Genomic DNA, 6128 nt, shown 5'->3' on the forward strand with positions numbered 1-6128 from the left:
CACATACGCAGTGAGAATCCTTAGTCTGTGTACTCTTATGCCCTATTTACCCAGAAGTGGATCCAATCTTTCACTTTTTTTTTCCCAAGATGTCTCCTGGGCAGTCAGCTCCCTAAGGAGCTCTTCAGTGTTCAGCTTTACCCTTGGCCAACTGTTGCCACACTTGGCTCTTTCTCTCCAAATCTTCATTAATCTACTTTTTGAGTTTTCTGCTACTATTAGTGGGTGAACTTTATTTCTATTTTCAAGTTAACTGCTAGTTTCAACTGCCACAGCCCATATCCAACATATCTGCTCACTGCTTTCCTTCATGAGCTCTGGGACATTTCTTGAATTCTGGCTTCAAACTCCTGGAGTCTCTGGATTTCTCTGGACTGCAAGATTATGCTTCTGAACTGCAAAGCACAGGGTTACATTGAAAGTCTCAGTTGCTGTGTCTCTGATCTGCTCTGTAGCTTTTATTTTAAAGTAACTATGATCAGCTTTAGCCCTTTCCCCACTGCTGCCATAATGGGGAATTTGTCAGCTACAGTCTAGTTCCTGCCCAGAGTTACTCTGTTGCGGAACAAAGCACATCTCTCTGCTGCTCTGGATCATGCTATGACCTCAAATTTTGCTGTTATTCTTCTGGCCTGCAAATGATTCTGGACGCCTCCTGGATCTTCATTCCAATGGAAATTTCTTCACCAGTGCATCCTCTGATACTCCATCCTTCAAATAGCTTCTAGACTTTAGTCACCTGCCACACCTGTCTCTGACATGGACAATGGTTTGTTGATACTCCACGCGACCCACGTCAATATTAATCCGCTATGGGACATATGACTTTAATGCTGGACTCTCTCCTATTGTTTCATTTCTATTTCCTGTTCACTACAATATATGCATCCTAATTAATGCTATGTAACCTGGCTTATGCAACTTAAGTTTTCTCCATGTCCTTTCATGTACGCATTTTGACTGCCGCTCCAGACCCTAGCCCATCACTTCTATTTCCACTTTATTATTTTCCTCCCTACTTTTATTTGTTTTCTCTCTACCTCTCCTTGACCCTGTTTTCCTGTTATTATGCCTCCTTTCCTTTCTCCATTCTCGCGTAGTGGCCTCCCAAATCTCTCCTCAGTCTTCCTACTCCTCCACCACCATCCCTCTTAGATAACCCTACAATTTCCCTCTGAGTCACTATTAGCATTCTCTGAAGGACCCATTGAGGCTCTTGTCATGGTGCCCTTATGAGCAGCTACCCGAAATACCCGATCCTACTCTTTTGCTGACGTTACTGCCCAGTGCACCAGTTCGGGGCTGATCTTGTGAATCTCCTCCCTGTTCAATGCACCTTACCCAATGCTGATTTGGTGGACTCTGTCAGTGGTTCAGTTATTACTGCCACTGTCCACATCTCCCTCCATAATGTCCATTCACTTGTGAACAAAGTCCTCTCAATCCCTGAGCTTATCATGGATGATTACACCAATATCATGGCATTGACAGAAATCTGGCTAAGGGGTGATGGCACCTTCTGTCTAACTAACTATATCTTTCACCAGGTAACTTGCCTTTCCCAAACTGCTGCAATTGTGGTGTGGCTCTTATAACCAAATCAAATCTTGATCTAACCCATGATGCCTCTGGCACTTTCTCCTCCCTTGAGCACCTCAATGTTCTGTTCCTCTCATCTCTCATTTAGAATCCTCGTTCACTACTGGCCGCCCAGTTACATGCCAATTTTATCAATTGCTTTTCTCCCTCAACCTCTTTCCTGAGTAACTTCGTATCCCAGGTAATTTCAACTTCAATTTTAATTCAGCAAGTTCTCTTTCCTGAGTTTACTGATGTCTTAATCTCTCCCTCCATTTAAGATCCCCAATCCATATTCACAGCCAGCCATTTGACCTTGCCTTCTTGTGCACTTGCTACTCCCATTGTATCGATCACAAGTAACTGATCTCCAATCACTTCCTTGTCTTCATTCACGTTCTGCTTCCCCTTCCAAATGCCACTTTCTTCTGTATCTGTTCCTGGAAAACCACATCCCTCCAATTTACTTACAACTACACCTTCAAAATCCCAACACGCCAATTAACAATCCTTCGCTCACCACAGAATATTTGCCTAACTGATCTGCTCAACCACCTTTAATGCTCTGGTCTCCATTAAAATCATGATGCTCTCTCATCTTAGCCATTCCCCTGGTAGGGTCCTCATCTCTGCTTCCTTAAATCTAAGGGACGTAGACTTGAATGGTCATCTTGGACAACTAGTTTAGCCATTCACAGCCAGGTTTGGCTGGACCAGATAAAACACTATCAGGTCTTGCCCTCATCTATGAATACAGCTAACTACTCCAGGATCATCCTGAAATGCATCATCCTGGAATACAAAGATAACCCCCGATTCTTTTTGTACTGTAAGTAGTCTTCGCAAACCTCTCTTCCCTGTCTCCTCTCCTCTCACCTCCAAAAGAATGTGCAAGGAGCTCATGAATTTCTTTGTCACCAAAAGTGAGATCATCACATCAGTTGCCTCTGCCACTTCCCTCTCTTCCCCTGTCCCACTGGGTTCTAAGGCTCCCCCCAACCTGCCCTACACCTCTGAGCTTGTACTTTCCTCTAGTTTTTCTCCTATCTCCCGTCATGCCCTTTTCAAGCTCATCTTTGTCCAAGAAATCTACCTCTTGTTCGCTCGATCCTATTCCCACTAAACTATTGACAAAGCAACTTCCTTTCCTAGCTCCCATGTTAGCTGGCATTGTTAGAAGTTCTCTCTCCTTAGGTTCCATCCCTTTCTTCTTTACATCTTACATCATCACCTTCTCTTCCAAAAAGCCAATCCTTGGCCACAATGTCCTTGCAATCTGTTGCCCCATCTTCAAACTTCCTTTACCCTCCAAAGTCCCAAAACATCTTGTTGCCTCCCAAATTTATGCCAATTTTTCCCAATACTCCATGTTTGAATCCTACCAATCATGTTTCCACCCCATCACAGTACCAAAATGGCTCTTATTAATGGCATGCATTACTTCCTATGTGACTGTGACATAGATAAACTATCTCTTCTCATCTGTCTTGACCTCTCTACCATCATCCAGCTGGGTGGGGCTTCACTCATCTGGTTCCATTGTTATCTCATTGTTGCCAGAGATTCTCAATGGCTTCTCTGCCCATTTCTGCACAGTTACTGCTCCCCAAGGATCTATCCTTGGTCCCCTCCTATTTCCCATTTACATACTGCCCCTCAGCAACATCATACAAAAACATGTGCGACATAAATAGTGTGTGAGTTTAAGTCACATCTTTACTGGCTGCTTCTTCTGTGTACCACTCCTTCTATTGCTGTTGCTGCTCCTGCCTATATAGAAAATGCTGGGCTAATGTCCAGTCCACCCCACTCTATCACTTTCCTCTCCAGCTCCTGCTCATGTTCCAATCCCCATCTCCAGTCCTCAGTTGCAAAAGCAAAATACTACAGATGTTGGAAATCTGAAATAAAGTCAGAGGCCTGAATATTTCCCTCATTGGGCATGCACAATTGACGAGCACGGGAGTAGCCAGGAAATGGGCCCCTGACCCCGATCAGCCCCCAACCGCAATTTCATGCTGGCTGGCCAATTAACAGCCAGCCAGCATGAAACGTGCGCTGAATAGCTCAGCATTGTCAGGGTGGGGGCAGGAAGAGGACAGGCAACAATGTCACCATGGGTGTGGGTGAGAGCTTCGAGAGAACTCCCTGAAGGCAGACAGCTGCCTCAGGGAGCTGCAGACCTGCAAATAATGAAATGAAGCACTAAAAAGCTGCAAAAAAAATGTCCATGCATCACAATCAAGCACCTGAAAGCATACCTCATAAAAATGCTGTCCCCATATATTTCTTTTTATTTTGTTTCCTAATGGAGATTTCATCCTGTCCTTGGATGAGGTTTTGTGAAAAATGTAAAGGCCGTGACTTCTGACTTTTGCGCCTGCCAAGTGAAATATCGTGTGAGTGCACAATGATGTCAGCACGCTCGCTGGACATCATCTCGCATGATTTTATACCTGATTGGATCGGGTGCACGCCTGCCCGCGGAACATAAAATTCTGCCCAGAAAGTGATGGATATACTCAGCATGTAAGGCAGCACCTGTGGAAGGAGAAATAGAGCTAGCATTTCAGCTCTGTAACCTTTCATCAGAACTGATGAAACTACTGAGCTTTACTGGTCCTTAGTTTGTCTCTTCTCCTTGCCTGAATTCCATGCTCCTGACTTCTATGTCTCAGCCTTCCTCTTTTCCGCTGTCCAAACTACAAACATATGAATCATGGGGAAAGAAAGGACTGAGGGAAGTATTAAATTCCATTGTTCTCAGTTCCTAGCAATAATGGCCTAAATATTGAGTTGCAGAACATCCATTTTCCAAGCACTATGCAGCCACCTAAGGACCCATAATAGTGGGCAGATATCTGTGCACACATCCAAATGAAAGTGTGTAGCGTGCCATTTTTGTTAAGTAGATAGGAACATGGGACTTAGGAGCAGGAGGAGGCAATTCGCCCTTTTGAGCCTGCTCTACCATTCAATAAGATCATGGCTGATCTGGTTGTGGTCTCAGCTCCACTTTCCTATTTGCCCCCCTAACCTTTGATTTCCCCCATCTAAGAAAAATCTAACTCAGCTTTGAATAAATTTAAAGACCCTGCCTCATACCTTCTGGGGAAAAGTATTCCACACCTTAATGACCCTCTGAGAGAAAACATTTCTCCTCATCTCTATCTTAAAAGAGAGACCTCTTATTCTTAGGGTATGTCTCCGAGTTCTAGTTTCCCCCATAAGAGGAAACATCTTCTGGCTATCCACCCTATCAAGTCCCCTCAGAATCTTAGATGTTTCAATAAAATCACCTCTCATTCTTCTAAATTCCAATTGGTATAGGCCCAACCTGTTCAACTTTCTTCATAATATAATCCCTTCATCCTGGGAATGAGTCACGTGGACCTTCTCTGAACTGTTTCTAAAGCAATTATATCTTTTTTCAAATAAGGAAATCAAAATTGTGCGCAGTGCTCCAGGGCCTTTATCTTACCAAGGCCCTGTACAGCTGCAGTAAAACTTCCCACTTTTATAATCCAACACGCCATTTGCCTTCCTAATCACTTGCTGTACCTGCATACTAACTTTGTGTGATTCATGTATCAAGACACCCAGATCCCTTGTACCACTGAGTTCTGCAGACTCTCTCCATTTAACTGCTTTTCCATTCTTCCTGCCAAAATAGGCAAGTTCATATTTTCCCATGTTATATCCCATCTGCCAAGTTTTTGCCCATTCACTTAACCTGTCTATATCCCTTTGCAGACTCTCTACTTCCTCTTCACAACTTATTTTCCTACTTATCTTGATGTCATCAGGAAATTTAGCTAACATACATTCAGTCCCTTCATCCAAGTCATTGATATAGATTGTAAATAGTTGAGGACCCAGCATTGATCTCTGTGGCACTCCACTAGTTACAGCTTGCCAATCTGCGAAAGATCCATTTATCCCTGCTCTCTGCTTCCTGTTAGCTAACCAACTCTACATTCATGCTAATGTGTTACCCTCTACATCATGTGCTTTTATCTTGTGTAGTACCTTTGGCATGGCACCTTATCAAATGCCTTTTGAAAATCCAAGCACACCACATCTACCGGTTTCCCTTTATCCACCTTGAATGTTACTTTGTCAAAAAACTCTAGCGAATTAGTTAAACACAATGTCCCTTTCACAAAGCCATGTTGGCTCTGTCTGATCATATCATGATTCTCCAAGTATCCTGCTATAACCTCCTTAATAATGGATTCTAGCACTTTCCCTATGACAGGCTAATGGGCCTATAGTTTCTTGTTTTCTGCGTCCCTCCTTTCTTGAATAAAACCATTACATTAGCTATTTTCAAATCTGCTAGGATCCTTCCAGAATCTAAAGAATTTTGGAAGACTATATCCAGTGCATCTACTATCCATCATTTGTTTTCAGACCCTAGGATATAGGCCATCTGGTCCTGGGGATTTGTCAGCTTTAGGTCTGATAGTTTTTCTAGCACCTTTTCCCTGATGGTGATTGTTTAAAGTTTATTACTTCCTATCACCGCTTGAGAAGTTTTCTAAGTCTTC

Source organism: Cetorhinus maximus, chromosome 9 (genome assembly GCF_964194155.1).
Source record: "Cetorhinus maximus chromosome 9, sCetMax3.hap1.1, whole genome shotgun sequence".
Taxonomy (NCBI): Eukaryota; Metazoa; Chordata; class Chondrichthyes; order Lamniformes; family Cetorhinidae; genus Cetorhinus; species Cetorhinus maximus.